Source organism: Ovis aries, chromosome 15 (genome assembly GCF_016772045.2).
Source record: "Ovis aries strain OAR_USU_Benz2616 breed Rambouillet chromosome 15, ARS-UI_Ramb_v3.0, whole genome shotgun sequence".
In the NCBI taxonomy this organism is placed as follows: Eukaryota; Metazoa; Chordata; class Mammalia; order Artiodactyla; family Bovidae; genus Ovis; species Ovis aries.
This window is the reverse complement of record NC_056068.1, coordinates 73,813,287-73,835,868: the sequence shown is the minus strand read 5'-3', so window position 1 is coordinate 73,835,868 and position 22,582 is coordinate 73,813,287. Positions and strand designations below refer to the sequence as shown.

General features: G+C 51.3%; 1 protein-coding gene and 1 long non-coding RNA gene across 17 annotated transcripts in view; one reads left to right on the top strand and one right to left on the bottom strand.

The window, feature by feature from the left end:
* The window catches only part of TSPAN18 (tetraspanin 18), a 204,475-nt gene that overhangs the window by 73,327 nt on the left and 108,566 nt on the right, over positions 1-22,582 (bottom strand). The gene's annotated exons all lie outside the window — the stretch shown is intronic.
* Positions 6,551-22,582, top strand: part of LOC132657835 (uncharacterized) — a 47,294-nt gene continuing 31,262 nt past the window's right edge. Inside the window, exon 1 of one of the 3 annotated variants that reach the window (XR_009596549.1) lies at positions 6,551-22,295. This is a non-coding gene — a long non-coding RNA (uncharacterized LOC132657835). Of the gene's footprint in view, positions 22,350-22,582 lie in introns of all 3 variants that reach the window. The other 2 variants (XR_009596547.1, XR_009596548.1) reach the window with 2 other exon arrangements.

The window sequence follows — 22,582 nt, the reverse complement described above, 5'->3', positions numbered from 1 at the left end:
ACTCTCGCCAAGTCTGCACTGGGCTGGCCCTGAACGAGAAGACACAAGGCGTTCTATTTCCTGGAGACCTCAAGGGACAGGAGCACTAATGGTGAGCATTAATGGAGCACCTGCTGTGTACTGGGACCCTGGGGGTGCCAGGTGAGGTACCCATGAGCGAATCATGGTGAAGAACTCTGCCTTAAAGAGAGCTCCTGTTACAGGGAAGAGTCACCATGCCCAGGTCTCCATACTTCCAAGTGGCTTCAGGGGGCTCATCACTTTGCTTTCAGTTCAGAAGAAGGAGGGGCCCCTTCCTGCTTGGGCCCCAGGGAAGCCTTCCTGGAGGAGGAGGCAGATTTGAATGCATGGAGATGAGGGCACGGTGGACAAAGGGACCTGGGTGAACAAAGGCAGGGAGGTGCTCAAGTGTGCAGTGGGTATTCAGGACTAGAGGCAAGGCTGTCCATAGAGGTAGAATGAGAAATGAGACAGGAAGGGGCTGGATGATTTAGGTCCTTGAATGCAGGACCAAGGACGATGAACTCTATTCAAAGGCAGTGGGGAGCCACTGAAGTCATGAACAGGAACATGCTTTAGGAGATTGAAAAGAGCAAGGAGACCAGGCAAGTGGACACAGACAGTGAGAGGATGGGAGGAGGAAGGGCAGGGCCTGATGGTGGGGAGGGAGGTGGGTGAAGGGTTGATGGAGGCGAGGGGAAGGTGAGGGGATACTGAAACCGGCGGGTTGTGGGGAGGTGACACAGGTGTGTGCAGGGAGATGATGGTTGGATTAGGACATGTTGGGTTTGCATCCCAGCTCTGGAGCTGTCCCCATGCATTCTCTCAGGCAAGTCAGTTTACCTCTCTGGGCCTCAGGTGCCTCCCCTCTAAATTGAAAAAAATAGAGAGATGTGGAATTCAACCAGAGAATCTATGAGAGGTATTCTGAACAAAGTAAGTGACTGTTGTAGGCTTGCTTTCTAAAAAGTAAGCATTTATTGCTTTTATTAATTAGTGGTGACCGTCCCCTATTACAAATGAAGACACTGCAGTTCAAGGTCAAAGGAGTGGCTGGAATTGGCAGTGTTGGGCCTCCAATCACAGGAGAAGCAAATTATGAGCAAATAAATGTGGGATGACTCAGAGAAGAGTCTTGATTTTAAAATATTGCTAAAGAAATGACTTTTGTGCCGTGTGCTTATTAAACCCAAGCTATAAATGTGAACTAATAAGTAAAATGAGTCAAGTTAATGAAAAAAATCAACCTTCAGAACGGATCCATATTACCTAATGGCAGTCCATAAACATAAACATAAAATTTTTAAATACAAGAATGAACTGCAATGCCCAGCAGCTCAAGGAATCTGCAGTTTCTCTGCCTTAAAAATAAAAGCTATTGATTTTAGCTTGGGTTCTCATTGCTCAAGAGTGAGCTTTTGAGAAGTCATAAAGGAAGGAATTATTTCCAACTGTTTACCCACTAAGGATCATATGTATTGAATTTAAATTGTCTCTGATTCCTAATTAGTACAAACCAAATTAGAATCCGAGTACGGCAGATCTGGAAAGGCCCCTGGAGACATGTAAGCTCAGTGTTCTTTGTGTTATAGGCCTGGAACCAGAGGGACAGAGAAGGAGAACTAGTTGCCCAAGACCACATAGCAGGTCGGGGTAGGAGGGTCCAGGCTAGAACCCCGGGCTCTGGGCACACGGGTCAGCACCCCTCTCTGGTCTATGCATCGTCTGGGATCAGATTATTAAATCCAGGGTGTGCAAGGCTGTTACCTGGGCCTTCGTCCTGGTGATCCTGTAATAAGAACTTTCTCCTAGCTCTGGGGAAAAGTAATCTGCTCAAGAAAGGACCCTCAAAGCCCAACTCATCCAATACTGATAGCAAAGGGTGTTCTAAGACCCTCTAGCACATTGCTATGTATGGAACCCTTGAGTCCCTGTGCCCACCCTGCTAGCCAGGCAGCTCAGCCACGAAAGAGACACACGGGGGGCCTGGGGTTCTGTTCTGAGAGTGGCTGCAGGTTGGCACAGCCCAGGCCCAGGTCAGTTCCTCCCCGTGTTCCAGTGAGCAGGGGGCACAAAAGCCTATTGTATGGTTAGGAGGGGAGGGGTCGCTTAACTCTGCCAGGCTCTCCCTACCTTTCTCTCTCTCTCACACACACACCCACACACACCCCCACAGGGACGAAGGAGCTTTGTATGTGGCCCGGGCACGCATGCATGTTAAGCTTCAGCCCACACTCGATTATGAAGCAGATGTTTAATTACTACCTGAGTGTTATTAATCAACACGATTAATACACAACCCATACCACATAATTACTTTGCAATTACACCGAAACGAAATATTTTATTGCCGAGGGTTTGATAATTAGCCGGCCTCGCCAAAGGACAGGTATGACGGGCAGCGATTTTTCTTCTCTCCTTCCTTTTCCTTCCTCCCCTGCCCTCTCATTAATATTCCGGGCCGATGTCCCCACCAGGCAGAGCGAGGAGCCCAGGCAGGCTCCCGGCCCCCTCCCTGCAGTGATGTTTCTGCACTGACACTGGTTTTAATGTGATCCTCATTCATCCTGTGGAGAAGGAAATGACAACCCACTCCAATACTCTTGCCTAGAGAATCCCGTGGGCAGAGGAGCCTGGTGGGCTGCTGTACATGGGGTCGCACAGAGTCAGACATGACTGAGGCGACTTAGCAGCAGCAGCAGCATTCGTCCTGGTCCTCTCTGCTCAGCTCTCCAGCTTGGAAATCCACGTCTTTTGCAGAAATGAAGCTGGCCTCCCACCGGCCTGTGGATTGAGAGGCAGCGGCCGGCAGGAGTTACATGGGGGTGCTCTGCAGGCAGCTGCCTAGAGCCGAGTCTCAACTCTACCAGTTACTCACTGTGACACCTCTGTCGGGTCAACCATGCCTCAGTTTCCCCAGGTGCAGGATGGAAACGGAACAGTCGTTACTTCAGAGGGGTCTTGTATTGCATATGATAGAAGACATAAAGCATTTAGTACAGAGCCTGGCACAGAGTCACACTCCAGTAATATCTATTCTAACTACTGCTGTTATTATTTGGGCTTCCCTGCTGGCTCAGATGGTAAACAATCCACTTGCAATGCAGGAGACGAGGGTTCAAGCCCTGGGTCGGGAAGGTCCCCTGGAGAAGGGACTGGCTAACCATTCCAGTATGCTTGCCTGGAGAATTCCACGGACAGAGGAACCTGGCGGGCTATAATCCATGGGGCCACAAAGAGTTGGACACGATTGAACTACTAACACATAGTTATTATTTACCTAGAAATGGCCTCTCCAGGATTCCTCCCAATCAGAGAGTCTCCCAAACATTCAGATTTTTGGATTTCACTCTTAATCCTTCACTTAGAGCTCGGTCCCATCCATTAGGAAACATCTTCCCACCTTGCCCTTTCCTTCTACCGGCCACCTCCATGGGCCCCACTTCCCAAATCCAAGCCTTTACCCTTTCTCTCCTGGTCCACGGCCATTAACCTCCACGCCATCTCCCTGCTGCCCTCCCCCTGTTCCATCCTCCACTGGGCAGGGAGACAGGTCCTCAGGGAGCAGAGCTTAGACCATGCCACTCTCCTGCTCAACAACCATCTGTAACTCACTATTGCCTAAGCCACCTGCCCTCGCTGGATGGTCACCAATGATCCAAATCCCATCATTGCTTGGTTGCATGAGCACCTAAGCTTTTGAGGATGAACGAAGGACTGAATGTCTTGCAAGATTTGACAGGCATTCACACCCACCAAGCTGCGATGCCCCAGAACGTTTTATGAGCCTGCATATCTCCATGGACTTAGGTTTATCTTGGAATCTGGGGTTTATTCCTCACTAGTTGTTTCCCCTCCCCTCTCCTCCCACAAAAATCTTCAAACCAGTTGCATTTAAGAAGGATTCAGGACTTCTCTGGAGACCCAGCGGTTAAGACTTTGGGCTTCTACCGCAGATGGCACAGGTTCAATCCCTGGTTGGGAAACTAAGATCCTGCACACCACGCAGTGTGGAAAAAGGAAAAACAAGCAAACAAAACCCCTGAAACAAATAAAAACAACCACATCCATAAAGAAAAAATAAATAAAAATAAAAATCCATATTTTCAGACACAGAAACCACAGGTCCAGCTGAGCAAAGAGGCTATATCAGGAAGCTCCGATGCAGGGGCCAGCGTGTGATCTGCTTGAGAGGTGAGTGCAAGGGACATGGTGGCAAACCCAGCACAGATGGCACAAGAGAGAGCCCAGGGGTGGTGGCGGTGTGCTTATGTGAGCAGCTGCTTCCGGTGTGCATCAGGCACTCCTTGCTTTGCACAGACAGGGCCAACGGAGCTGCTTCTCATGTGACTTAACTCCTTCAGTTACAAAAATATCAAGAACTGTGAGTCATTCACTTACTTGAAGTGAGACGTGAAGTCACTCAGTCGTGTCTGACTCTTTGCGACCCCGTGAAGAGTGTCGGCTACCAGGTTCCTCCGTCCATGGGATTTTCCAGGCAAGAACACTGGAGTGGGTTGCCATTTCCTTCTCCAGGAGATCTTCCTGACCCAGGGATTGAACCTAGGTCTCCCACATTGTAGGCAGACACTTTACCGTCTGAGCCACCAGGGAGGCTAGAATTCATTTACTTGGTAAACATAAAACTCTGGGCTCCGGAGTCAGCCCACTGGTGAAATTCTGTCTCCACCTCTGGCTAGCTATGTGACTTTGGGAAAATCCCTGAACTTCTCTGAGTTATTAGCCTCAGCTGTTCAGATGCAAAGTTGTGTCCAATTCTTTGCGACCCCATGGGCTGCAGCACGCCAGGCTTCCCTGTCCTTCACTATCTCCCAGAGTTTGCTCAAACTCTGTCCATTGAGTCAGTGACACCATCCAACCATCTCATTCTCTGTTGTCTCCTTCTCTTCCTGCCCTCAATCTTTCCCAGCATCAGGGTCTTTTCCAAACAGTTGGCTTGTCACATCAGGTGGCCAAATTATTGGAGCTTCAGCATCAGTCCTTCCGATGAATATTCAGAATTGATTTCCTCTAGGATTGACTAGTTTGATCTTCTTGCTGTCCAAGGGTTAGCCTCAGTTATTAGCTGCAAAGTGAGGCTAATAATAGCTCCTACCAATAGCATTCTTGTGAGAAGGTCATGCACACTCTGATCACATTGTTTGGCATATGGGATGAGCCAGACAGTGTTAGCTATTTTGTTATTATTAGTAAGAATAATGGGGCTTCCCTGGTAGCTCAGATGGTAAAGAATCTGCCTGCAATGCAGGAGACCCGCGTTCGATCCCTGGATTGGGAAGATCCCCTGGAGAAGGAAATGGCAATCCACTCCAGTATTCTTGACTGGAAAATTCCATGGACAGAGGAGCCTGGTGGGCTATAGTAGTCGATGGGATCACAAGAGTCAGACACGACTTAGTGATTAAACCTCAGTAAGAATAGTAAACCCTGAGAACATATAGAAACTCAGTGTCTAAAGCAGAACACGGCATGTAGTTCTAGACCTTTGGGTGGAGAAGTTCCTGCAGAATCACTACAACAGAAGGCAGGAAAGGGATATTTGTCATTCATTTATTCATCCAGCAAATGCTCCCGGAGTGCCGACTGTATAAATCTCCGCGTTAGGTGCTGCGGGAGGGCAGAGGTCACGTGGCAGATGTAGTTTACAGGGAGCTGGGGGAGGGCAGAGTCTGGGAAGCGCTTCAAACCTTCATTTTAAGATTACTCACTGCTGTACCTCCAAAGGCTCACATTTCTGGCCATCCCCAGGTGCTGGATGGGACGTATGACAACACGGATGAAGGTGTGGGAGATAGCTCCTAGATGAGTGGGCTCCGGTCCAAGGAGAAGGTGAAAAAGAGGAAAGGCAGAGGGCACAGCCCAGGCAGTGGCTCAGGGGCCTTCCCTTGCATGACAAGTGGACGGAACAGCCAGCAGGCTGTGCTCTGGCGGAGACGTGAAAGGGGAGAGGAGAGGGAGCCAGTGGTCACGGCTGCGGCGGCAAAGCCTGGGCTAGCGGGGAGCCAAAGGGAATTCACAGCGGGGCTGATGGGGGCCATTTCAGGTCCAGGGTTTTCCTTCTTTGTCTGAAGTTCAAGCCTTGTTCTTTGGAGCTCTGAAGCCTCCCTCCCAGGAAGCTGATGGGAACACTTCCAGGGCACGTCAGATCGAATATTTCTCTTGCCTGGAATTTACATAAAGCTCCCCATTCAGCCACAGGGCAAGGCCACTGGGCCAGTGCCCTGGCCACCAGCCTCCACGGATGCAGTACTAACCCAGAGGACACACAGGGAGCATGGCCCCCCAGGCAGATGTAGGGAGGGGCGTGCAAAGCCAGGGTGCAGTTGTCCTCGCTTAGAGCCAGCCGGGCTCGCTGCTGGCACTCGCTCAGCTATACACGATGAAGGTGGCGGTGGCGGAGCACAGAGGTTTCCTTCCTCGCCCCGTGGGCCTCCTGGGCCCCCTCCCTCCCCCGACCCATTCTGGCTTTTCACTCACACATACACATACAGACATGCACACACGCACACATGTAAGCACACGCACACATACAAGCACACGCACGTGCCAACACCCAAGGCAACTTCCGGCGTTGGATTAAAATAATAAGGTCAAAAACGTTGAGAATGCTGACCACAAGGCAGAAACCTTTGCTCTAGTCTCAGCTCTGGGACAGCCTTGCTGTGCGCCCTGGGCTTCTGTTTTCTCCTCTACAAAATGAGACGCGTGCGCTAAGTCACTTCAGTCATGTCCGTCTCTTTTCGACCTCATGGACTGTGGTCTGCCAGGCTCCTCCGTCCGTGGGATTCTCAAGGCACGAATACTGGAGTGGGTTGCCATTTCCTCCTCCAGGGGATCTTCTCAACCCAGGAACTGAATCAGTGTCTCCTAAGTTTCCTGCACTGGCAGGCAGGCTCTTAACCACTAGTACAAGGATCTTCAATGCTCAAGTGAATGGAAGGGGGCTAAGTCCCCGCAGATGGGCAAAAGTGAAATGAGGAAGAATCTGAAGAGCCTGAGTCCCTGGGGTGACATGCCCTGTACCTGGGAGAAAGCCAGCCAGGTGCTGACAGATTCAACAATCTGGGGTTCTTACAGCTTCACTGGGGGTGGGGGGTGAGGTGAAATTCAAAGGCTGAGCCCATGGTTCATTATGAGATTGGAAACCTTATGTGAACCCCTCTAAGCCTCAGTTTCCTCACCTGTAAAATGGGTTCAATGACATTTCTCATTCGTAAAGTTAAACAAGAAGACACAAGGAGATTGCCCAGCATGGTGTCTGGGCCCACTTCGCTTCAGTAAGTGGGAGCTTTTGTTAGTATTACAGTTACAGCTCCAGCCACATCACATCTGGGGGAAACCCCAGCTGCAGCTCCGTTGCTGCTCTGTGCTGCCCTCAGGCCAGCAGGGACTCTGGGAAGTGGCCGGTCTTCACAGGACAGAGCACAGCCCTCCCAAACCCCTGCTAGCCCACTCTGAAGGGGTGCTTGCCTTACAACAACTTGGCCACATGCAAACACGGCTCCGGATTTAACATCAGTTTTCTGAACAGACAGCGCTCACTTCTCAGAGCTCTGGAGAAAGGAACCCACCATTAGGGCTTCTAACCTCCCCTGAAATGTGTCCTTTTTATTCTTGAGGGGAATGTCTCCAAGTATTGTTAAATACCAATGTTAAATACCTCAATCATCTGGGGACAAACATCTCTGGGGAAATCCCAGCCTTGGTTGACCTCGATGCTGAAAGCTCCAGCTGTGTTTCTCATTCTTGGAGGAAGGGAGCTAAGAACAATGGCCTTCCCCACTCCTGGCCCTGGGGACAGGGGTTACTAAAGATCACTGGTCCACCTCCAGTCTGGAGGAGGGAAGGAGCTCCCACAGGCGGGGCCAGGCAGGAGAGACTGGTCCTGGGACGGCCTCCACGCAGACGGTGAGAGCAGGAAGCCTGACGCCACCCACCCAAGAGATGCCCGGGGGCTACAATGGAGCTGCCATCCACGTGGCATCTGATGTGTCCTCCTGTGTACCCTATGGGGTATTGTGCTCAGATGCTCAGTTGTGTCTGACTCTGCGACCCCATGGACTGAAGCCTGCCAGGCTCCTTTGTCCATGGGATTTTCCAGGCAAGAATACAGGAGTGGGTTGCCATTTCCTCCTCCGGGGGATCTTTCCGACCCAGGATCAAACCTGCGTCTCTTGCAACTGCTACTTTGGCAGGTGAATTCTTTACCACTAGCACCGCCCGGGAAGCCCATGGAGGGGTCTCTAAATGGAGACCCAGAGACGGGGGTGATTCCTGTAAGTGGTAGAAAGGGGCTTCACACCTAAGTCTGCCAGGCACCACAGCTGGTGTTTTCTAATCCCAGAGGAAGGGATTGTAGGTGTGGGCGTCCTTCCCTGGAGGGCGTGTGAGTGCGTGCATACTCAGTTGCTTCAGTCGTGTCCAGGTCTTTGCGACCCCATGGACTGCAGCCTGCCAGGCTCCTCTGTCCATGTGACTCTCCAGGAAAGAACACTGGAGTGGGTTTCATTGCTCTCCTCCAGGGGATCTTCTCGACACAGAGGTCAAACCTAGATCTCCTCACCGCATGCAGGTTCTTTATGGCTGAACCACGGGGGAGCCCCCTCGAGGACGCACCCCTCCCTTGACTGCGGCTATGATGGAGGCAAAAGTCGCCACGTGCCGCTTCTCTGGGGGCACTGCTGGCACTGGCTGTTCGGGTCCACATCACTCGGTGATGCCTGGGAAGCTACAGCCCTGTCCCCACCCCCAGGCACAGCCCGTTGCCCCCGGCAGAGCGTGCTGGCCACAAACTCAATGTCATTCACGCCCTGGAGCTCCCCTGGGGTCCAGCTGAGGCTAGAAAGCTCTTGAACCCCGTCCCTGCTTAGCTTCTTCTCTGCCTTGTCCTGCTCTTCTCCTTGGGCCTGAGTATCCTCCCGCGATAATTCACTTGCACAACAGTCTCTGTTCATGTTCTGCTTTTAGACAACCCAACCTAAGTCACAAGGAAGACAGACACAGCTCCTACCCTCTTGGGAGTCTGCACCCAGCGGGAGTCAAACCCGAGACACAGACTGACCGTAACACGGGCCCTTCAACCACGACCGCCTCTCCCCTACCGGATTGGGCATCAGGCGCTTCAGACATGCTGGGTGACCCCATTCCCTTCCAACATCACTGAACACCAACAACAGCCCAGCCAAGAAGTTTCCTTAGCTCCTACTGGATAGATGGCGCTGAGGCTCAGAGAGGTTATCATTTGCCCAGGGTCACTGGCAACTCCTATGTGGCTGCACTTGGATTTGACCTCAGTTCTGCCTGATTGCTGGACCCCAGGGCTTGCCTCCCACTCACAGAGGGGACCTGAATACATCTGAGATGGAGAGCAGGGATTCCCAGTGGTTAGGGTCATCCCTGGGGCATGACCCAGGGATGCATGAATAGCTGGCTATTCCCTTCTGCCACCTCCGGCTCAAGGACAGCAGCCAGTGGGAGGCAACTCGCCAGTGGAGAGGGAGTGTGACTGCTTCCCTGGTGCCATCCTGGGCCCTTCCCACATCACAAGCCTGGGGGTCTCTCCTTCTCAAACGATTCCCACCCGTCAGGCTCCTCTCCACCCCTCCCCCAATTCTTGTTTTGACACAGATCTTGCAGTTCGGCCAGGCAGATAACAGGCAGAGAATGGGAATTTTTACCTGTTAATTCGTTTTCTGAGCCCCTGCTGCTGGCCAAGCCAGAATAGCTCTATGTCAGGCTCTGAAAGGAGTGGAGAGGGGAGGGGGCAGGAGGCAAATGGGGGAAAATTACCCCTGCAGGCAGTGGCGGCTCCCCCGCCCCCAGGCCCCAGGCATGAATCCGACAGCCAGGCCCCTGAGTGAGGGCGGTGCAGTGAGGCCAGGGCAGGTTAGCCTCCTTGGATACAAGAACAGGACGGGGTTCTGCTTCCCAGAGCACCAGCCACCTGCTCACTCTGCCCCATCTTGGAGAGGAAAGGGCAGAATGCCTCAGTCAGCCCACCGCCTGGGGATGCAGCTGAGCCCAGCCCCTCATCCTTCCCATCGACACCGTTCAGTTTTCTGCAACAGGAGCTCTCCCAATGCACCCTGAGCCCTGGCTATCCTGGGCGTCGGGCTTCATTTAATCCTCAAAAACCGTGTTCCATCGACCTCGTATGGGAAAGTATCATTATCATCCCCATTCTACAGATGCAGAAACTGAGGTTTAAAATGATACAGTATCCCCAACAAGTTCAACATAAAATCACCATGTGTGTGTATGCAAGCTCCGTTGCTCAGTTGTGTCTGACCCTTTAAGACCCCATGGACTTGGGCCTGCCAGGCTCCTCTGTCCATGGAATTCTCCAGGCAAGAATACTGGAATGGGTTGCCATCCCCTCCTCCAGGGGATCTTCCCAACCCAGGGATTGAACCTTTATCTTTTTGCATTGGTTAAGAGGATTCTTTACCATTGTGCCACCTTATGACCCAGCAATTCCACTCCTCAGTGCCCCAGAGAACTGAAGACAGGACTAAACAGACACTTGGACCCAAATGCTGACAGTGGCACTGTTCACAGTAGTCAAAAGGTGGAAACACCCCAAATATTCACCAGTATTTACATGGATAAACATAGGAATGTAATAGATCCATTCAATGGAATATTATTCTCTCAGAAAAAGGACGTGCCAGTACATGCAACAGTATGGATAGACCTCCAAAACATCATGCTAAGGGAAAGAAGTCAGGTTCAAAAGGCCATGTGTTGTATGATTCCGTTTATATAAAATTTCTAGACTAGGTCAGTCCATATACACAGAAAGCAAATTAATGGTTGCCAGAGGCTGCATGGAGGTACCCTTGATGTGTCTGGGGTTTTCTTTTGGGTGAAGGAAAGGTTCTGGAACTGGATAAAAGCAGTTATTGCATAACACTGTGGACTAAATGCCACTGGGCTGTTACTTTAAAATGGTTAATTTTATGTCATGTGGATTTCACCTCGATTTTCTTTAATGAAATGAAGTTGTAATTATTATTATTATTTTTGGCCATGCTGTGTGGCTTGCAGGATCTTAATTCCCCAACCAGAGATTAAACCTGGGCACCTGCAGTGAAAGCGCTGAGTCCTAATCACAGGACTGCCAGGGAATTCTCTCACCTCAAATTTTTTTTAAAAGCTGAGGGAGACTGACAAGGGGGACGGTGACACAATTCACTGAAGATCAAAGAACAGGTGAGCGGGGAGCCAAGGCTCACTCTTGGGTCTTGCAGACTGCAGGGCATGCCCTTGGCCATCATCCTCAGCTGCCTGACCTCACTCTCCCATCTCTGGCCTTTGCCTCTATTGTTGCCTCGGCCAGCACGGCCCCCTTGTCCCATTTCTGCCCTAAAAATCCTACCCATTCTTCAAGGGCCTTGGTTAAAAGTCACCACCTCCATGAAGCCTTCCTGATTTCTCTCCTTGGAGGCCCTGGCCCTGTGCCCTGTCTGGGTCAGCTTTGCCTCCTGCCTCCTGCAGGGTTCGCAGTGCACAGGCCTCTCCCTGGCTCCCCCACAGCCTGAGGGGGTCATCACACTCACAGGTCCTGATGAGGGGTAAAGGACATGAATGCCCACGGTGTTCTCCACTCTGGGCTTGGCAGGCAGAGAGCGCTCAATCAATGGTGCTTGTTAACAGGGTTGGGTTCACTGCAAAAGGACTTGAACCTGCTGGCTCATCTCTGCTTCCCTGGCACAGGCCCTGCTCCCAGCGGAACTCCTCAAACAATTGTGGAATGCAAGGGTAGAGACAGAAAACTCCCGGACAAGCAGGCACTTCCCTACCTGTCCTCCCGCTGGGCAGGAAGCCTGTCTTGGTTCACAGTTTATAATAAATGCAACTCCATTTCCTCCCGGCCGCACTGGCCCAGCACGCACACACCCGGAGTCGGCTGTTTCTGCTGAATGCCTGGGGCTCCTGGGACCAGCCAGGCCCCGACTGAGTCCTGATATTTTGTTTCCTGAGGTGTCTCCAGCCCCAGCTTCTGCAGATCAGGACAAATCAATTCTGGCCTCTGACCGTGAGCTCGCTAATGCCTGCTGCCCTGCTTACTTCACTGGCTCAACTAATGAATATGCAACAAGGCATTCATCGTGGAAGCACTTTCTAAACTAAACGAATTATATGCATTTAAGGTATTGGCATTAAGAATAATCCCAAACACCAGGCTGTGCCAACCTTTTCAAGATGCTTTTGGAAGCTCTTTTGAATCTGCAATGGAATGTGAATTAGTTAAAGATGCCAAGAAATTCACTTCAAATAAAACAAGGCGGCCAAATTAGAAAGTCCTCATTCCAGGAAAGGCAAAGAGATATGCACCTCCTTGATCTTTCTCTCCACTTGGCTGTTGATGGCAAGACAGGCTAAGGATAGGGGTGGGGGGTGGGAGGTAGAGGGGACGACCACATCTCCAATTGACACTCAAAAGAGAAAGAGACAGCTTGGGACCAGAGAAGTTCAGCCCAGACACTTGCCAACTCTAAGAAGGTGGGCCAGTTCCTTAAATCCCTTACTGTCAGGTGGTGTGGGGGCCTGGAGAGATGGGATGATGATATTCACCTCCCTGAGTGGTGATGAGCATCCGTGAAGGTGAGACAGATGTGCAGAGCACCTGGATGGGCACAACAGAAGCTCTCCACAGTATTTATTCCCTTCCTTTTCAAACTATCCCCAGACACCATTTAGAGAGTAAGGAAAAAAGAGCCGCAGACTGAAAGCTGTGTTTATTATACATATGTTTGACAGAGGCCTTGTATCCAGAATATGTAAAGAATGCCTACAAATCAATAAGAAAATAATCCAGTTGAAATCGGGTGAAAGACTTGAAAAGATCCACCCTAAAGAAGATATCCACATAGCTGATAAGTATATGAAAAGGTGCTCAGCATCATTACTCACCCAGGAAATGCAAATAAAAATCAGAGTGTCTCATTGCGGTACTGAGATACTGACCCATGAGATACTGACCCACTGGTTGACTAAAATTGAACAGAGGGATGAGAGCAAGCATGAGTGAGGAGACAGAGAGACTGGATCATTCACACACAGGTGGAAGGACCTTCACATGGCACAACCATCCTCTTGGGTACTGTCTATTGAAGTCAAACCCATGACAATTCAGCATTTCCACTCCCAGTTACACACCCAAGAGAAAAGCCTGCACGTGCCCACAAAATGACCTGGATCACAAAATATTTGTTGCAGTTCTGTTTATAGGCATCCCAAATGGGACACAACTTGATGCCCCCACAGAAAAATAGATGAGCCAGCTGTAACGCATGTATAATTTACAAATGTGCTGCGCTAAGCTGCTCATATGTATGGTGGTGGTGGCTTAGTCGCTCAGTCGTGGCCGACTCTTTGCGACCCCATGGACTGTAGCCCAGCAGGCTCCTCTGTTCATGGGATTTCCCAGGCAAGAACGCTGGAATGGGTTGTCATTTCCTTCTCCAGAGGATCTTCCCAACCCAGGAATCAAACCCTTATCTCCTACGTTGCATGCAGATTCTCTTACTGACGAGCCGCCGAGGAAACATATGTGTGTGTGTGTGTGAGAGTCTCTCTGTGTGTCTGTGTGTGTCTCTGTGTGTGTGTGTCTCTGTGTGTGTCTCTGTGTGTGTGTGTCTGTGTGTGTGTCTCTGTGTGTGTCTCTGTGTGTGTATGTCTCTGTGTGTGTCTGTGTGTGTGTCTCTGTGTGTGTGTCTGTGTGTGTGTGTCTTTCTGTGTCTGTGTGTCTGTGTCTGTGTCTCTGTATGTATGTGTGTGTGTCTCTGTGTGTCTGTGTGTGTGTCTGTGTGTGTGTGTCTCTGTGTCTGTGTGTCTGTGTGTGTCTGTGTGTCTATGTGTGTGTGTGTCTGTGTGTGTGTGTCTGTGTGTGTCTGTGTGTGTCTCTGTGTGTGTGTCTATGTGTGTGTGTGTCTCTGTGTGTGTGTCTGTGTGTGTCTGTGTGTGTGTGTGTGATGGGATATTACACAGCAGTTAAAATCAAGAACTACTGTCACACGCAGCAACATGGAAGGATCATGTTCACCGTGTTGAACAAAAGAAGCCAGGCCTGGAGGAACTCAAGCTGTATGGTTCCATTTATATGAAGTTCAAGAACAAGAGCAACAGCTTGATTATGCCTGAAGCCAGAGCAGTAGGTACCTGGGGGTAAGCGGGGCTGAGGAAAGGAGAGTGTCAACTGGGACGGGACGCAGGAGCGCCTCTGGGCTGGTGGGATGGGTGCCTGCCAACCTCCCTGGCCTTGCTTGAGCCTCTCCCTCATCTGTCACGAGGCCATACGGTACTCTTCGCTCCATCTTTCCCCACTCAGATCCATCACTGCCCCCGGCCACTGCACGTCTTGCCATCTCAAACAGGAACCCTCATCTCCCCAGTTCTGCATGGCCAGGCTTCACCTCCAGTTTGGTCTGCATGGCGGTTATTCAGTCCATAAAAGAATCACTGAGCTGTATACTGGAGATGGATCTATTTTACTATATATGTATTATCCCTAAAAGGATTTTTTTTTAAATTCCCAAAAGATGAACTTCCTTGGTGATCCAGTGGCTTAGACTCCACACTCCCAAGGCAGCGAGTCTAAGGCGGGGTTCGATTCCTGGTCAGGGAACTAGATCTCACTTGCTGTAACTAAAGACCCTGCACACCGCAGCAAAGGTGGAAGGCCCCACAAGCTGCAAGGGAGACCTAGTGCAGCCAGATAAATAAATAGCCAGAGGACCCACCAGACCCAGCCACCTCTAAGGCATGTCAGCTCCATCACTTTAGGATTCTCAGAGCCTGGAGAATGATTCTTAGAGTCTGATGCTAGCATCTGAAGGTGGTATGTTCATTCTATTCTTTCTCTTCCCTTTCACTTGCCAAGAGAGGCCCGCGCTCTGGCTCGCTCTCCCTCCCTGACTCTGGGTCAGTCAGTCGGCCGCTCCTGGCCTCATCACCCCGTCTGCAAAAGAGAGAGGGTCGTGCTGCCAAGACTCCCCTCCAAGGGGGAGAAACATGGTCATGCACGGGAAATGCTCTGAGCATCACAGAGCAAAAATGCTAAATGCATTCCCAGAATTGCTAGCAGATGTCTCTTTGCATGGGGTCAAGTACATTCAGGCAGAATTGCAATTACTACAGCGAGGGTGTGGTTTAAAACTCAAACTTGGCCCATGTGTGTTTCTTCGGTGTCAAGGGATCTAGAGACGGTGGTCATGGAACAAAAGTCATCATGGGAAACGGACAGCCACTGGTTTGACCCGGGAAAGCACCAGTGCTAGCGTGATCCACAGGCTCTCCGGCCAGGACCAAGCTGGGCTCATCCTTGAAGGAGACAGAGGCAGTTCCTGGGCTGGGGCTTCGGCTAACCTTTCAAGGGAAAGAGAACTGAAGCTGGAGTCTGGGGTCCTGCGTTCCAGGGTTGCTTCTGCCTCCAAATGCTGTATGACATCGCCCACCAACTTCTCACCTCCACAGCCTCAGTTTCCCCACTGTACTATAAATGGATGGGCTAGATCCTATTTAGAGATCCTTTCAGCTAGAGTTGTTTGTGCTTAATAGCTCAGTTGTGTCTGACTCTTTACAACCCCATAAACTACAGCCCACCAGGCTCCTCTGTCCATGGGATTTTTCAGGCAAGAATACTGGAGTGGGTTGCCATTTCCTTCTCCAGGGATAAATGTTTATGAGCTTGTAAACTGCTTACTTCTTAAAGTCAAAATTAAACTATGTCCCTCCTTGCTTAAAACCTTATCTACTGCTTCTTATTCAACTTAAAAGTCCAAATCCATGATCAGATCCTCATAGTTAGATCCCTGCCAACCTCCCCAGCCTTGGCTTGAACCTCTCTCTCATCTGGCACTAGATCCCAGCTGTAATGCTCTTCCCTCCAGCTTACAACACTCAGATCCATTCCTGCCCCAGGGCCTTTGCACATCCTGCCCTCTTACCTCGGAACCGTCCTCTCCCTAGCTCTGCATGGCCAACCCTTGCCTGTTTCAGGACCCTGACTCAGAGCTCTGCTCCTCAAAGACCTTCCCTGAGCAGAGAAGCAGTCCCTCCCTGTGTTTTCTTTTTCTACCTTCATTCCACTGATTAAACCATGGAATCACTGGAGGAAGTCGGGGTTTTCTTGTTTTCTGTCTCCTGCACTGCGGTGTAAGTTCCATGTGGTCAGCCACGGTGTCTGTCACCATTAAACCCCCTGACATATACAGAGTAGACACTCCGTGTATATCTGCATTTCTTTTTTCCCATCCTCTCAGGCAGCACTCCAGAGCTCCTGCTGCCTTCAGAAGCTCATGTCAGAATTTCCCAGAGAAAGAAAATGTTCAGGTATAGAGGACCCAGCAGGTACTGTGACGATGCCAGTCTCTCTGTATCCTCGTGTCATTTAATTCTCACTAGAGCCTTCAGAGACAGGATTAGTTGGGTAACTGAGGCTCAGAGCAGTGAAGAGATGTGCCCACAGTCACATACCTAAAGCCCTGAGCTTGGACACAGATGGCTCTGTGCCATCTGTGGGCGGGTGATTCCATCTCTCCAGGCTGTGCTTTTCTTGTCTGTAAAGTGGGGCTAAGGCCTCCTGCCCGTGCTGCAAGCTGTGTCCTGATCAAGCAGGATAATTAAGGAGGGACGCTTTGCACACTGGCAACCGCAGGCAGCTGCACTGATGTTGAAACGGAGGCTTGCTTTGCCCGTCAGTCTGCGCCTGCCCCTCCCCCAGGCATCCAGTGAGGGGAAAGAGAGCCTTCTGGAGTCAGACTGCCCTGGATTGGAATCCTGCTGCATCTCAGCTCAGAGCTGAGTGCCCTCAGGCGCCATGATACATGTCTTTGAACTTGAGTCTTCTCTGCAAAATGAGAAGAATAATTCCTCCCCGACTCCCCCACCCTGCCCAAGTAGTTAAGAACATTAAGCGCGATCACCTATGAAAAGGGCTTTATTCCTTCCAAAGCACTGTGCAAATGTTGTTTTTGATGTCCTGTGGCTTCCAGCTCTGAGAGCTTCCAGCTCTCCACTAAAGAGAGAGAGAGGCCCCTGTAGATGAAACAGGCAAGGATACTCACTCCACCCCCAGGCAACAAGCTGGCTGGGCTTTATGGGCCTTCACGGCATGCCCGGCACTGCGGGACACCCTCTCAAGCAGTCTCCTATGTGCTTAGCGGTGCCCTCTGCATCACCTTCAGCCCCATTTAATAGATGGGTAAACTGAACCAGTCAATCCTAAAGGAAATTAACCCTCAATATTCACTGGAAGGACTGATACTGAAGCTGAAGCTCCAATACCTTGGCCACCTGATGCCAAGAGCTGACTCACTGAAAAAGACCCTGATGCTGGGAACGGTTAAGGGCAGGAGGAGAAGGGGGCGACAGAGGATGAGATAGTAAGATAGCATTATTGACTCAATGGACATGAGTTTGAGCAAACTCCAGGAGACAGTGAAGGACAGGGAGGTCTGACTTGCTGCAGTCCATGGGGTCACAAGGAGTCAGACACGACTGAGTGACTGAACAACAATGATAAACTGAGCCCCGAGTAATCTAGCTCAAGTTTCCCTGGTTGTCATGGGGAAGTTTTATCCCCGTGGAGGACTTGGCCAAGCCAGTGCCTTTGTTTCTTGTAGAGCGAGGTCCAGGGTGACCTGGGACACTGCTCATTCCCGAGTTGGCCCTGCACGCGGGGAGGTGCTGGCCGTGGGCTCCACTCTGCAAGGGAACAAGCACAGTAACCCACCCTGAGTGTGGCATGTAGGACTGTGCACACAGAAAGAGGAGTGTGCCTGGGGTGGGCAGGACCCAGCTCTGGGTCCCAGGAAGACCTTCCTGCGTGGGGATCCCTGGGGACTCAACACATCACGTTCACCTTGGCCTCCTTAGATATTCACTGGCCCAGCCTGCCCCCAGGCTTCTCCCCACCCCCACTCCTAAACGGCCCTTGAGCATCTGGGGGCATCACTCTGTCACCCTTCCCCCCATCACATGCTCACTTCTGATGGTGCCAGTCTTGGCTTCCGTAAGCCATTAGACAAGATTCGTGAAGCAGAGAGAAGGCAGGTGGTGGGGGGAAGAGCTGGCAGAAAGGGATCCTGGGGCAGACAGACTCCAGGGGATGGGGAGAGAGGGAGACAGAGGAGGCAGGCTGGAGGAGAGAGGGAGAGAGGCAGCGGGATCTGGACTCGAGAGAGGATGTGCAGGGCAGACAGAGGTACCAGGACACCCCGGGAGCCCGTGGGAGGGAGAAGGGCAGACCAGAGGCCCCAGGAAAAGGGGACGGAGAGCCCAAGGGAGAACCTCAGCAGACACAGGCTCATGCAGCTGGCCTTGTCCCAGAGGGTGTCTGGGAAGTGGTTTCCCCTTGCAGGAGGCCAGGGAGGCAGCTTTCATGGAGGGAGGGCAGGGTGGGAGCCGAGAGACCCGAGTCCGGGACACTAACGCTCTGAACCACGGGGACTTGCCCTGGAGGTGAAACGCGTCTGTGTGGCCACCACAACCTTCCCGGCAGCACGGTCCACAACAGCCAAGAGCACTGGAAGCCACCTGTACCTGCCAGTTCTCCAGAGACACAGGACCAAGAGCAGCTTTTTATATATATATGTGTATATCTATGTATCTCATACAGATGATATCACACACATCATATATGCACAATATTACATATGTGTAATATATGTGTGCGTATACACTGAGAGATTTCTCTGAAGGAACTGCTTCATGCTGTTGTCAGGCTGGCAAATCCCAAATCTAAAAGGTGGGTTGGAAGCTCAGATGGGAGTTGATGCATTCTTGAGGCAGAATTCCTTCTTTCCTGGGAAACCTCAGTTTTTGCTCTTAAGGCCTTTTAATTGATTGGATAAGGCCCTTCTACACACCTAAAGTCAACGGATTGCTGATGGTGTAGCCACGTCTACAAAAGACCTTCAGGGCAACGCCTCGAATGGTTTTAGCTCCGGACACCGGGTACGACAGCCCTGCCAAGCTGATACATCACACCACCTTGTGTGGTTTCCTCTGGCTGCTCTGATGAATTACCACAAATGTAGGGGCTTATAGCAAGACATGGTTATTCCCTCACAGTTTGGCAAGTCAGAAGTCCTTTGAAATGGGACTCAGCAAAAATCAAGCTGTTAGCAGGGCTGTGTTCCTTCTGGAAACACGAGGGAGAAGCCTCTTCCAGATTCAAGATGCTGCCTGTGTTTCTTGCCTCACAGTCCCTCTATCTTCAACGTCAGCCAAGGCCAGCCTGCATCCTCCAACACTCCCCTCTGTAGTCAAACTCCCTTTTGCCTCTTTTAAAGATCCACGTGATTAGACTGACCCCACCCAGATCATCCAGGATAATCTCCCATCTCAAGACCCTTCACTTGCCTACAAAGTCGCTTTAGCCATGTAAGAAAATAAATTCAGAGGTTCCAGGAGGCATTACGATGTGGGCATCTTTGGGGGTTCATTACTCTGCCTGCTACTCCTCTCGGAGGCTCACCACCAGGGGAGGGGATGCGTCTAGGTGCCACCACCCACCCAGGGAAATGGACCCAGTGTGATCAGAGTTGAGCTATAGATAGCTTTCCCAGCAAAATAGGACCCCCAACAGCCATCCAGACCCCATGGAAGGCCCAGAAGAGCTCTCAGGAAATAAGAGTAAGACCAGCTTAGAACTCCAAAGGACTGTGAGGTCTGACAAAGGATTTACTGACTCCCTGCACGAGTGTGCTGTGTGTCTACAGGTCAAGGTACAAGCCTCTCTGTGACCATTTTGGTGGTTGTGTCCGTTGTTCAGTTGCTAAGTCGAATCCGACACTTTAACAGCCCCGTGGACTGCAGCCCTCCTGGCTCCTGTGTCCATGGGGTTTCCCAGGCAAGAATACTGGAGTGGGTTGCCAGTTCCTTCTCCAGGGGATCTTCCTGACCCAGGGCTTGAACTCCTCGCATTGGCAGGTGGATTCACCCTTACCTTCATTACATGTCCAGCGACTCTGATCCCTGGCACCACAGTCTGCACCCTAAGCACTAGCTAAGAGCTTCACATATGGCAGAAGCTTTGTCAGGGCTCCTCCAAGGTCCCCTTTCTGTGTGGTTCTTCCTCCCAAGGCCTGCACCTGCCACGCTCATGAGAAGACTGCGCTTGGGCTGCCGGAGCCCCTTGTCCCTGTGTTTAGGGAACCAGAAATGTCTGGGAGCTTACCTCCTCCCCCATACGCTTGGGTGGCCCTCAGCCAGTGTCTGAGGGCATGGGCAGATGTGAGCCCAGCTTTCTCAGGTTGAGACAGACTCAGAGATGCAATCTACACCCCAGAGTTGCCGGTGGGGTCGGGGAGCAGCCTCTGCAGGACTCAGCCTGTCTTTGCTCCCTTTCTCTGCTTCTTTTCCTTCCCCGTTCTGCTCCCATATCTTACTGGGTTCTTCCTGAATAAATCCCTTATTCACAAATGCTTATCTCGAAGTCTACTTCTGGGGCATCCAGACAAGGATACATATGTGCTCTCATTTAACATCAACCCTTCAGGGTGAATGCTGTGATGATTCCCACGTTTCAGATGAGGAAACTGGGGCCAAAGAAGTTTAACAATATGCCCAAGAGCGGGATGACAGCGGGATGAGATGGTTGGATAGCATCACTGACTCAATGGACATGGGTTTAAACAAGCTCCAGGAGATGGTGAAGGACAGGGAACCCAGGCATGCTGCAGTCCCTGGGGCCGAAGAGTCGGACACGACTGAGCAACTGAAGAGCAACCAAGTTGCAAAGCGAGTAAGTGGCCGAGCGGGATTTGAACAGCCGTCAGTCTGAGACCAGGCATTCCGGCCTCCCCTCTTCTCTGTGTGATGGCTTCCCCAACCCCTTGGAGATGTGAGAACATGGAGGAAGAGGGCTGGGGAGAGACATCTAGTAAAGGACGACGGGTGAAAAGCCCTTGTGGGTCTTGGGCTTCATCGAAGTAAAAAGCAAATACAGACAAACCAGACTCGTCATTCGCCAGCTCAGGCACGCAGGGTGATCCGAAGTCCATCTGCCAGGCCTTCTCTGGGGCTGCTTCTCTCGCTTCCCGAGAAGGAACCCTCTGGACTCTCCCCCTCCCAGCCACCGCAAGGCCCAGCTCAGGCAGCGGTTTGCTTTCTCAGCAGAGAAGGGGGCCTCTAAGGGGCCGTGGCGGCTGGCAGGTCCTTGCTTGTGTCCGAGGGGCTGAGGTACAAGGCTAGGAAGGGGCTAATGACTTGCTCTTCAGTGCCTTGGTCCCCTCATCTCCCCATGGGGTCCTTTTGAAAGAAAGAAAAAAAAAATCATAGACAGGTCCCTCTTTGCTTCTAGTCTTGGAGACCCGCCTGGGTTTAAACCTTGGAAACAAAGGCTGATCCCCGGGCTGCACGAGGCTGGGTGGGGGGCGGGGGCGGGGGGCGCGCAGCAGTAATTAATGATCTCCCAGCTGCCGTCATAAAATCCTTTTCTGTGTGTTATTTACCTGCCCAGCAGGTTCCATCTGGGCAGGTGATGGGCAAATCAGCCTCCACTGTAGATGAGAGAGAGCACTCAATTACAGATGATCACGAAAGGAGGAGTCTTTATTCTCCGCAAGTCCCCACATCCCAGAGACCCAGGTGACTTTTAAAGAAGGAAAAATCAAGGCAGAAGTAAGGTGTGGATCAGGGCCGAGGTCTGCACACGGCACCTTCTCTGATGCTTCCAGTTCCTCTTCCCTGCTGGCCACCTTCTGGGTTTACCAGGATCCACAGCAAATGTAGCCACCATAGAAAGGCACTGTGATTTAAGATTATGTCATGCACCCTCATAAGATGAATCTAGCATAAAAGATAAGAGCATTTAACAACTGTTCTAAGGGGGAAAATCGGTCATTAATGAAGTGCTGGGGGGTGTCAGAGTAAAGAAGTACAGGCCAGGGAGGGCTTCCTGGAGGAGGTGGATGGTAACACCCTTGGGGTCAGGGCAGGCAAAAGCAAAGGAGTAATTATCATGCAGCTACCATCTGTGGCATGCCAGGATGGAGGTGGGGGCCTCACTAGCCTCTGATCATTAAATGAACCCAGCAAGGTAATCTTGGTTAATGATTAATGATTTGGCCCAGTTCACAAAGGCGGTGATGGTAGTGGTTTAGTTGTCCAGTCACGTTCAACTCTTTGTGATCCTATGGATTGTAGCCTGCAAGGCTCCTCCGTCCATGGGATTTTCCAGGCAAGAATACGGAAGTGGGTTGCCCTTTCCTTCTCCAGAGGATCTTCCCACCCCAGGGATCGAATCTGGGTCTCCTGCATTGCAGGTGGGTTCTTACACTGTGGATTCTTCACCAACTGAGCCACGGGGAAGCCCCAAGGTAATCTTACTAGTTCCCTTTATAGAAGAAAGAATGGGATAAGAGAGGTTTGGCTACTTGCCCAAGGTCACTAAGCCAACAGGAAAGAAAGCTAGGATTTAAGCCCAGGTCCACATGTCCTGACCTGTGCCCTAAGTCATGAACAGCTGGGCACAGAAGTCAATAGTAAGGGGCAGACCATGCTGTGGAGCTCCGAGCTAAGAGAGAGTGCTTCTGTTGGAGCAGCATAGGCA